Below are 11161 nucleotides of genomic sequence, written 5' to 3'. Positions count from 1 at the left end.
ACGATATCAATCTGCTTTCTCGTGGAAGTTCCAACCCTGAACGACTTCGGTTTCCTCAAGGAATCACTAGGGTTTCGTTGGGCAGACGCTTCTAAGGATTCGAGACGTGATGGTCTAGATAGATATTACCAAGCTCTAAGGGCATCCGAAACTTGAAGGTTGCTGAATCGATCTCTACGAAGATTCTCGAAAGGTCTGATGTGAGACTAAACTGGATGCTCGAAAGAAACTCCCGGGAATCCTTCGGGATAGACATTTAGAGGGAATAATTGCTAACTTCCCGTTTCTCAATAATCACAGAAACGAGGGATGCGTGGTAATTCACATTGGGAAAACTTTTGAGTTCTAAAGCATATAATGATACGAGAGTTTGATGCCGAAGATCACGAGAACAGGGTTGAGGAAAAATCTAGACGAGCGACCCTTTCAAAAGTAAAGATAACAACATGTATGAGACTCGGTCATTTCTGGTTAAACATGGCATCAAAGTATTTTCATGGAAAGTTTCCCCCTTTATAAATTGAATGGAATAGAATAGTCCTCCGGACCGAGGATTCAATCTATAGATACGAAGTTAGTGTTCTCTATCTCACTAGTTAGTCGTCTCGACGGTATACATTTCGATTACATACGAAGGATTGAGTTTAGAATATGTTCGAATAGATAGGTAACAGGTTTCCCTTTTTGCACCAAAAATTGAAAAGAGTTGCAAGCATAAGAATTATCAAAGAGAGGTATACCTGTGGCAGCAGAGGGATTTGTGGTTGTAGCTGTCTTGGGACAATTCCTTTTGAAGTGCCCAGCTTCACCACAATTGTAGCAGGCCGGACTGATTCCCGCTCCGGATGATTGGTTTGTTTGTTTGGCTGGTTTTCTACAGGTTCGCGCAAGATGGCCCTTATTGCCACAGTTGTCGCAGATCCTTTCGCGACATGGACCAGGAATGCGCTGGTGGTAGTTACACTTACTACACCAAGGAAGGGTACCAGTGTATCCACTGGCGGGAGTTTGGGTTGTGGAACTGACAGCTGAAATAGCAACAGGGGCAGTAGCAGCATGGACTGCTACCGTTTGCTGTTTCGTAGAAGACCCTTGCGTACTCTGGGCCATCCGCTTGTTCCAGGATTTCTTTTTGCTTCCCCCTCCACTGGCGACTGGCTCGGGGGTAGTAGCTTCCTCATCGGAGTTGTCTTCGTGATCTATCAGGATTTTCGCAAGGCACTTAGCACTGTCATATGTGTCTGGCTTCGCAGCCAAGACATTCCCCTTTGTTGGCTGGGTCAACCCCCAGATGAATCTCTCTATCTTTTTACTTTCCGGGGTAACCATTCCCAGACAAAGTAACGCCAAATCGTCGAACCTTGAGGTATAAGCAGCTATGTCAGAACCCTTCATCTTAAGGTTCCATAGTTCGTGTTCTAGCTTCTGAAGTTCGCCCCGAGGGCAATACTCTGCGAGAAGAAGCTCCTTCATAGATTCCCAACCCATAGCATTGGCTACAGGTAAAGTTAAGGATTTGACTCGGCCATTCCACCAAGTCAGGGCTTTGTCTAGGAAAGTGTAGGTAGCAAACTTGACTCTATCAGACTCCGAACAGCTGCATATTTCAAAGATTGATTCGATTCTCTCGAACCATCGGGTTAAGGCAATGACACCCCCTGTGCCATCGAAGAATGTCGGTTTTGAGTTCATGAAATCTTTATAGGAACCCCCTTTTTGGTGTCCCTGACTATCTTCTGGGTTTTGGGGTTGGGGACCACCTCCTGAATTACCAGAGTTCATTTGCGACATGGTTGCTACCATTGCAGTAGTCAGAACTGTCTGAAGCGATGCAAGATCAAGTTGAAGAGGAGGTGGTGGCGGAGGAGGATTGTTGTTGTTCGTTGAGCTGGGTCTCTTTCTTGGAGGCATCTTGATCTAAAAAGATTAGGAAAGAGAGGATCATAAGTCCTCTGAATTGAATCAAGAGATATGGGACAGGAGATATCTCATCAAGGCAAATATAGCATCATACAAAGCGATAATGTAGAAAGGAGTTATCAAGATAGAACATTTTATTGCTAGAGGAATGATATAAGGAATAACGTGTATACAAGAATTTCTACAAAGGATCGGCTCGAGAAATACTCCCATAGTATTTCATGGTTCCCTACAGCGTCGATTTGTTGTTTGGGATATTAGGTAAGTTTTAGGTATGCCGCATGCCACAGTCACTCCCAAGCACATGTTGGCCGTGTCTCGAATGAATATAGTTGGCCAGGCTATATTGACCCTAGACACGACTACATAACTGCCCAGGTTTAACCGTAGTGTACAACACCCATTTACTTATATTTTGTTCTACTTGTAGTTACGGATTTCGATGGCTCGACATACTTAAATACTTTTGAAAATACTTATATTTTGTAGGATACTTTTAGTTCAGAGCACTTAGGCCCCTTAATGTTTACAGTTTTATACCATGTAAGGTTTGGTATACTCTGTTCACTATAAACAAGGGCTCTGATACCAATCTGTCACACCCCGAAAACCAAAGGCGGAAACGTTCCCAGGGTTGACTCCATGTTGTGTATCAAATCCAATGTACATAGTAATCACAGTAAACAACCATTACATTACATATATATATATGAAAGTTTACATTTGGTTCAAAAGTAAATTGTACAAAGGTTATACATATATCATATGAACAAAAGAGACGAGTCTTCGGAGCACTCCATCTTCACCAAAAGATATCGCCGGGTACCTGTCTAACTTGGACCTGAGAATACAAGCAGTTTGAAAATCAGCATAAAGCTGGTGAGTTCATAAGCGGTTTTGTTTTGTGAAAATGTATTGATTTCCTTTAGTTTTCTGAAAAGATTTGATATCCAAGAAAATCCCATATTTTCTTATGTAAAGTAGTTAAGTTATCTTTCGTTACAGTTCTGTTATAGATATAGTTAACCCCAGGAAAATCCCATATTTTCCTAATTGTAAGATTGATTAGATAACACATAGTATAGTTTAATATACAAAACTATAATTTGGACGAACTGTAAATAGAAAGTATTTTGAAAAACCCTAGGACTACATCCCGAACCAGTTATAAGATAATTCGATAAAAACCATGGGATCACTATCCCGAAAGTAGATATAAGATAGCTTCATAAATCATGGGATCACTAACCCGAAACTAGATATAAGATAACTCGATAAACCATGGGATCACTAACCCGAAACTAGATATAAGATAGCTTGATAAACCATGGGATCACTATCCCGAAACTAGATATATGATAGATTGATAAAATCATGGGATTATCATCCCGTATAAGATTTAGTTTCAAAACCATGGGATTGACATCCCGAATGAAATATAGACACAAGATCATGGGATTATCATCCCGAACGAGGTATAGACATAAAACCATGGGATTACCATCCCGAACGAGATATAGATTACTAGACCATGGGATTACCATCCCGAACAAGATATAGATTATAAACAGATCCTAGCTGTGAATAAGTTTATATTAATACGTATTGTGACTCGGGTAACCATACTGATACGACAACGAGACCTCCTTGACGTTAGTCAGACGTCGAATGATATACAGAATTTGTCACCCCAGGCGTGCCCGCCTAAGTGTAGCTAGCAGTTAAGGTGTGGGATTGTCAGTCCCGAATAGATCTATTCACAAACTCTTCGCTCTCCCTCCAGGGGACTATCTGGCAAAACATTCGAATGATATAGAGATAAACTGAATCAGACATAGTTTATCTAATAACTTAATACAGATATCAGTACATGATATAAAGAGAAACATAGAACCCCAAATTATTCCCATAATAATTTGATTAGTTTGGTTATTTTCTTAACTAAAATCCATTTAGTTGAAATTGATAAATCATTCCTTATGCTCAACATAATACATAAGGAGAATAAGAGTTTATAAGTTTGCCAGATACTATTTGAAACACATAAATGTTATGATTTGAAAACAGTTTTGGTTTGCTTGTATTCCCCCCCTGAAAACAGTTAAAAACAGTGAAAAAGGCGTAGGGGTATGAACTCACCGGACGAGAAGTATTACGATTTGGATGCTAAGAGTGGATCCGGGGCTTGTAAATACACGAGGTTCCTAATTATAATGTAAAGATACACATTTCTATCTAATTAGGATTAGTTTATTTATATGATAGGGACACTTGCTTCTAGTCGCGAAAACACTCCGATACGAGTGTTTGGAGGGACCCGGGTGGCGTTTAGGGATGTGAAATGACACTAGGGACTTGGGACTTGAGTTTACTCCCCATGAGTAAACTTATACAAGAGTGTTAGGTCCAAAACACCCATTCCCCATGAGTTTACGGCCGTAAACTCATGGTAGGGTGGTTTATGGTGCAAATTTGGGTTATAAATGGATATGGACACTTGGAAATGCTTGGATTAATTTTTCGTAAGGCTTGGATTGAATTAAAAACATCATTTACACTACATAATGGAGTTTACGGCCTAGGCATGGGGTCTTTGGCCATAAACTCTCAATTCTCCAAGATTTAGTGTTTTTAAGGTGTTAAAATCAATCACATGTGATTCTAAAAATTCCCACAAGCCTAGAAATGAGTTTATATGGGACATATGAGGGATTTATGGAGTTTACGGCCCATGAAACCCCCTTCATGGCCGTAAACTCTAATATGTCAAGCTACAATGTGTTTCAAGGTCTAAAACTTGCATGAAAGGACTTCTAAAATTCATCTAAAGGCTGTAGGGGTGTTTAGTTTGCATTCTAACACCAAAAATTTTGGAGTTTACGGCCCAAGAACAGGTCTTGGCCGTAAACTCTTAGAAATCATATGAATGATGTGTTTAAGGCCCTTAAAGTATTTTTGGTTGGTCCCTTGATTTATTCCAAGGCTTTTGGTGGTGTTGGATGGCTTTCTAACACCTTAGAATTGGATTTATGCCATGTTTTGGGGAGTTTACGGCCCAAGCACTATCCTTGGCCGTAAACTCATCTAAGTCCCCCAAAAATCATGTTTCAAGTGTCCAAATGCTAATACCAAGGTCCTATAATTCATATCTAAGCCATAGAGGTGATTTGGAAGGGTTTAAGGGCATGAAAAACCCCATTAACATGAGCTTACGGCCTGAGCTTATGCCTTGGCCGTAAACTCCTTCAAAGTCCTCAAAATCAAAGATTTAAATGTTCTAAGTCCATGTCTTGAAGTCTCTTAGCCATATCTAAAGTCCAAGTGAGTTAAGGAAGGAGTTTAAGGGCTAAAAACTCTTCTAAATGGTGTTTACGGCCTAGGCAGCCTCCTGGGCTGTAAACTCACATATATTGTCCAATTTCATGATTAAGTGTCTAATTTGGAAGCTAAACATGCTATAGATTAAGGCTAGGAAGGTACCTTAAGGATTTGAAGCCTTAAATTTTAGTTTTGGACACTTAATCCTTGGATTTAGGAGAGAGGTTAGAGAGAGAGTAGAGAGAGAAGGAAAAAGCTTCAAATTAGTGCTTAAACATGTTTATATAGTTTCCTAAAACTTGGACACGGTGGAATTCTACCCGATACCGCCCTTAAACGATGCTTTGGGTCGCACCCGATTGAGTTTCCGTCACCCGACGAGGATATTTCTAAAACTTAAGAAATAAATGTTTTGGGCTAAATTCATGAGTTCCTAGATGATTTGGACCCTCATTGAATGAAAATAAACATATAATTTTAGTTAACTAAGCCCAAAAACGATAACAGGACATTTCGATTTCCGACGAGTTATTCAGGTAGAACGGGTTTTCGGCGATGAACAACTTCGGGTTGTTACACCTCTAGTGGCAATTGTAATGTATGTGGTATTTTGGGGAAGTCACTAAGCTTTATGCTTACCATGTTATGTGTTATGTGTTTCAGGTAATTCCGAGGAACGCGACAAGGCACTAGCATGATTGTACACACTAGCGAGAGATTGTTTTTATGATTCTGGGATTTGTGTTTTCTTTGTTGACATTTGAGATAAATGTGATTTTGAGAATTATGAAATGAGTTATATTATGTTTTTAAAATGAGAAAAATTGTTTGAAAATTTACGCCGTTTCACAATCATCCATTCCGAGCACATAGTTGCAAATTCGAGTCCAGTATTATTTCCGATTCTGAGTCGGTTTGCTTCTATTCAACAATTTTCAGTTCTGATTGATTTAAGCCCCGATTACGAGGCCCACTTGAAGAGTGTGAATAGGTCTTCAAAACAATTATGAATTGTTTTTTTTCCTCAACACAAAATTTTGACTTTAATCGATGACAAGCAATTGCGAACACGACCATTCCGATTCCAAATTCAATATTATTCATTCCGATTGTAGTCACGATTCTGATTTTGACTTTTTCGTTTGACCCATCGAGTTTGAATAAGAACCAAGCCAACAATTTCACCACAATCGATAAACAACTAAACCATTATTCCAATCGATATTTCAGATTAAACACACCGATTCAACAAGGATTTTCCAGTTCTTTATCTGTTTATCCTTAGTTCTTCAACGTTACCAGATGCTCAAGCACTCCAAAACTATCTTCTCCAAATTGATTTGTAGATCAATACAAGTCAAAACTAAACTGAAACTTATGAATTACTCAAGTCGATTCAAGAACAAGGATTGATTAATCTAATCGGAGCACCACAACAACTTCAATCGAACAAGAAAGCTAAAAATCAAGAAAAATCAAGAACATGATCTGAACTATATGATCGATTAACATGAGGATTTGTATGGTGAAAACAATAATCGATCAACTCATTCGACCAGGAAACCCAATATAGAATACTAATTTAATGAAAGTTCAATCAAAAGTCAAGAATAAACAGACGAAGTATATGAACAAGGAAGAATTGGACAAATGATTTATAAGTGATGGGGTCAAATAAACGATATGAACAGTAACAATATCCGATTCTAATATGGGCCAAATTGAATCAAATAAAGGATATGAACAATAACTCGTGATTTGGGCAAAAACGTATACATCTATGAATAATAATTAAATCAAAAGACTTTGATTATTAGACAAATCAGATCCACAAAAAAATATGAACTAAAAGAGAATCGGATTGGAATTACCATGATGAATAGTAACAGAATACATAACTCTCCATGAACAGTAGCTCAAAAAAAAATCTTTATTGCATATCGCCAAAACACAAAAAATCTTCAATAACTTGTGCATAAAATCATCAAATCAAAAACCGATACTTCAAAAATCAATAAATCTTCAAATACCCGCTCTGATACCACTTGATGTGAATAAAACCCTAATCGATATTTGATGAACAAGATTCGGAAAATAAGAACAAACAAAAATATGAAGATATGTCGAATGATCACTCGATTTAATCAATTATGAGGAATAGATTACACTTTAAGAATAGTAATCTAACTCTACAAGAAACCTCACAACGTGGCGGCTACATTTTGCCTCTCTCTTAACCCTATTAATGAATAATACATGACTATTTATTGGGAAAAGACAAGTCTTGGGATTTTAACCTACACTCCATCAAGGCCCATTGGGATCATCCATGGCGTAATTCGAAACCCTACACATGTTATATTAGGGTTTATGCTTTGGAAGATGGTTTGCATGTATAACTTGAGGAAAACCTAGATTCAAAGCATTTGGGTTGCATTCACACCATAGGATTGATGTAATGCTCAAAACCCATTAGTGGTATCAGTGACTAGGGTAGTTTTCCTATTATATGATGCAAAAGTTAAGTTTTCCATGATGAAAAATTCTGAATTTCAAATCTAACTAGACTCACGTCGTGAACACAGTCTGATAGTAGATTTCAAAATTTTTTCCCTAATTCCATTTGGATAATTACCATAAATTGTTTTTCCAAATAAAAATCAGAATTTTCAATGATGGTAATTGATATCCTAATCAAATTAATGGATAATTGTCAATTTAAGAAAATTACTTGTTTTATAAGATAAAGATTAATTATTTGTATTTTGATTTGAATTATCTTGTAAGAAAAATTAGATTACGTCAAGTTATGTGATAATTAATTATTTTTCAAATTGGAGCTAAAAGATATTTTGAAATGTTTCAAAATTTGCCCTCATGTTTTGGGATTTTACATTTGATTAAAAGTTTAATTTTGAAATGTTAAATTCTAAAACCCTGGATAGTTCAAATTACACCCTTATGGTTGTATTAAATTAATTAAGTGTTTAATTAAAAGAGATAATTAATAAATCCATAACAATATGGTTTAAGATTAATTAAATAAAAAGACTAACTTGTTAATAGATTAAACCACCTGGTATTTTAAAAGTGTAAAATACACCCTTATACTAAATAAAATTAAAAGTCTAATATTATATATGTATGAGTAAAGAGTCAGTCTTCCCGTTAGTACGCCTCATTCATGAGCTGGTCTATAAAGGGGTGTTTAAGGAAACGGCCTGTAAAATGAGTGCCATTGGGTATCCACTCTTACCCAATGCACCCTTGTCTCGTGGAGGGTTTTTAGGCGAATGGGTAGGATAAGACACAACATTCCATTATAAGTATAATGAAATACGAAGTAACTAAAAACTTTTACAAATTACCAAATCTTAGTTACTTTAGGAAGAATGTGGAGTTGGTGCTAATCCATGAAATTGCACATTGCACCTTGTTGGTCGTTAGTGGAGTGTGTGTGGTTAACCGACACACTAATATGGGACCAATGAAGGATGGTAATGAGTAGCTCGTACATTATCATAGATCAATGGAGCGTGTGTGGTTAACCGACACATTGATTAGGTGATAGACATCTTCGAGAGTACCAAGCTAATTTGCATGGTTATCCACACCTTGTTTGTGATCCTCGACATCCCAGTCACAAACATGAAGGGCATAATCGAGATTAAACATACTATTGAAAAGTTCAATGAATCTCAAAAGATCTAGGAGTTTCAATTCATTTAAAACCTAATTTTCATTTTTCGTTTTTCATGGTGGAAATTGGTAAATCGTCAATTACCTACCTTAAAATATTTTTCAACTGGACTATGACATTACTTTTCATAATTGCAAAATATTGTGTTGGATCGTACCATTGATATTTCATTTGGGTGTTATATCAAGGATTATTATCAACTAACTTGAATTTACTCTCTCTTTGTAGATGTTAAATGACTATGGTCTTCCCAAATCCTTTGGAAAAAGCTTTCCACTTGAAGATGATGTTCCATGATTGGATCGTGGAAATGGAAATCATGATTCACTTCCTCCACCTCCTCCAGTAGTTCCCCTTGACCCACGTTTTCAAAGACTTGACCCACGTGTGAATTATTTTCGCACTGTTTCACCCTCTTTCTGTTTACAACCTATGATTGAGTGAGAGTCTCCCTTGTACTTACACAACATCATGAAGTTGGTTAGGAAAAGGTACTTGAGTTCAACAAAGTTCGAGATGCTGCCTGGTTGTAACGTCTTGAACCACGTGCCATCGTTGCTGTCGATGGTCGTCGGGAAGTACGTGCACTAGAACTTCTCGTTAAGCTTCAACGACCTCATCGTCCACTCTTACATATCGATGTGGCTATCCGGGTCGGTGGTTCTGTTGTATGTTTTGAGCGCCGGGAGCTTTGCCGTGTTTGGTATTTAATAATCCAACAACTCTTTAACAAACAGAGACGTCACACTATGATTAAAACATTATTGGCCTGGAACCGCCGATGCTCCCTATTGATACTGAAGGTTCATGCCATGTGATCGCGGTGTATGATAGCCAGGACTTGGTCCGTAAAAGGGGTATGGCTGGAATGGTAGCTGGAGAGGATAACTGGCAGCTAAAGTGTGTGTAGGAGTTATAGGGTTAATCATCACCGGAGGTTGTAGACCACCGGTGACGGAGATCGTCGGTCCAGTCCATGCACTGGCCATTGGGTAGATAGGTGGAGAGAGATTTATCATGGTCTGTGCCAGTGGCGGTAACGAGGTTGTCGAACTCTGTCCACCTGTCATCTGGAAGGACGACGGTGTTGCAAACGATGGTGAGATATTGAAAGTGTGGCTCGATGGAAATGTTGTTGGGTGGGCCTATTGTGTCTGCTGCAGAGTCAGTGCAAAGAATGGTGGCATCTGAAATTGTGTAGACAGGGGTGGCCCTACCGGAGTCGTTCCTTCCTGAGAGAGCAGTCATTGTGGAACCTTTCCGGTGGTTACCGTAGAACTTCCTTCGCCTAAAATGGTCCTATTGACCGTGGTAGACGGTGATGTTTTGTCCAACGTCGTCATGGGACATATGGGATTGATCGGTCGTCCCTCGTTGCCGTTGGACGCCATTGATGTTTGCTCTCGTGCTTTTCGTTTGTGTTCTTTGTCTCACCCACGAATGACACCAAATGATGCGACCTTGCTCCGATTTCTTCCGTGAACTTCTCTCTCAGGCGCCAAATGATGCGACCTAGCTAACACTACAAGATCACAAGAATAGAGGTCGTCAGACGCTTTCCGGGAGGAGCTCCCGTAAAAACACTCTGACGGTCAAGTTAGAGGGTATTTTATGGTTTGTGTGAGTATTCTTTGTAGAAAGATTGGAGAACTTACCTCGTAGGTCTGAGAGCACATCCTTTTTTACCTAGCGCTCCTGCCTGAGCCGTACCAGACAGGATTGGTTTTGGGGAGATAGGATCAGAGGCACTGATTGGAGGGTCATGTGCCTTTAACAGTTACAGGGCTCTCATTGGCTCAGACGATAATGCTCTGATCCTACTGCTTGTCCCCTGACCGTATCTTTTGTCGTGGAGTTACGAGCGCTTCTTGGCGGGCGCGAGCCTTTGGGCTAGACGATGATGCTCAGATCCTACTGCGCTTCCCTCCCGGGGATGCCAGTGGGCACTAAGCCTGCTGGGCAGAGCTAAGTTGGCATGCCCGGCTCTTGGGATAGACGCGGTTATGCTTTGCTGCCCTAGGCATGCCATCAAAAATTTTATTTGAAAATTTAGAGTGCTACAAGTTGGTATCAGAGCCTTGGTTTGAGGGATTCGAATTGTTGGATTAGGCATGTATGTTCATAACAATTTTTGGGATGTACTTGACCCGATTAGCTTGGTCCATTTGGGTTGCATGGCATCAGGTATTTCGATAGACCAAAACGAGAGAAATAACACTTAAG

Source organism: Lactuca serriola, chromosome 8, assembly GCF_051521515.1.
Source record: "Lactuca serriola cultivar US96UC23 chromosome 8, Lser_US96UC23_V15, whole genome shotgun sequence".
Lineage (NCBI taxonomy): Eukaryota > Viridiplantae > Streptophyta > Magnoliopsida > Asterales > Asteraceae > Lactuca > Lactuca serriola.
This window is presented reverse-complemented; position numbering follows the sequence as displayed.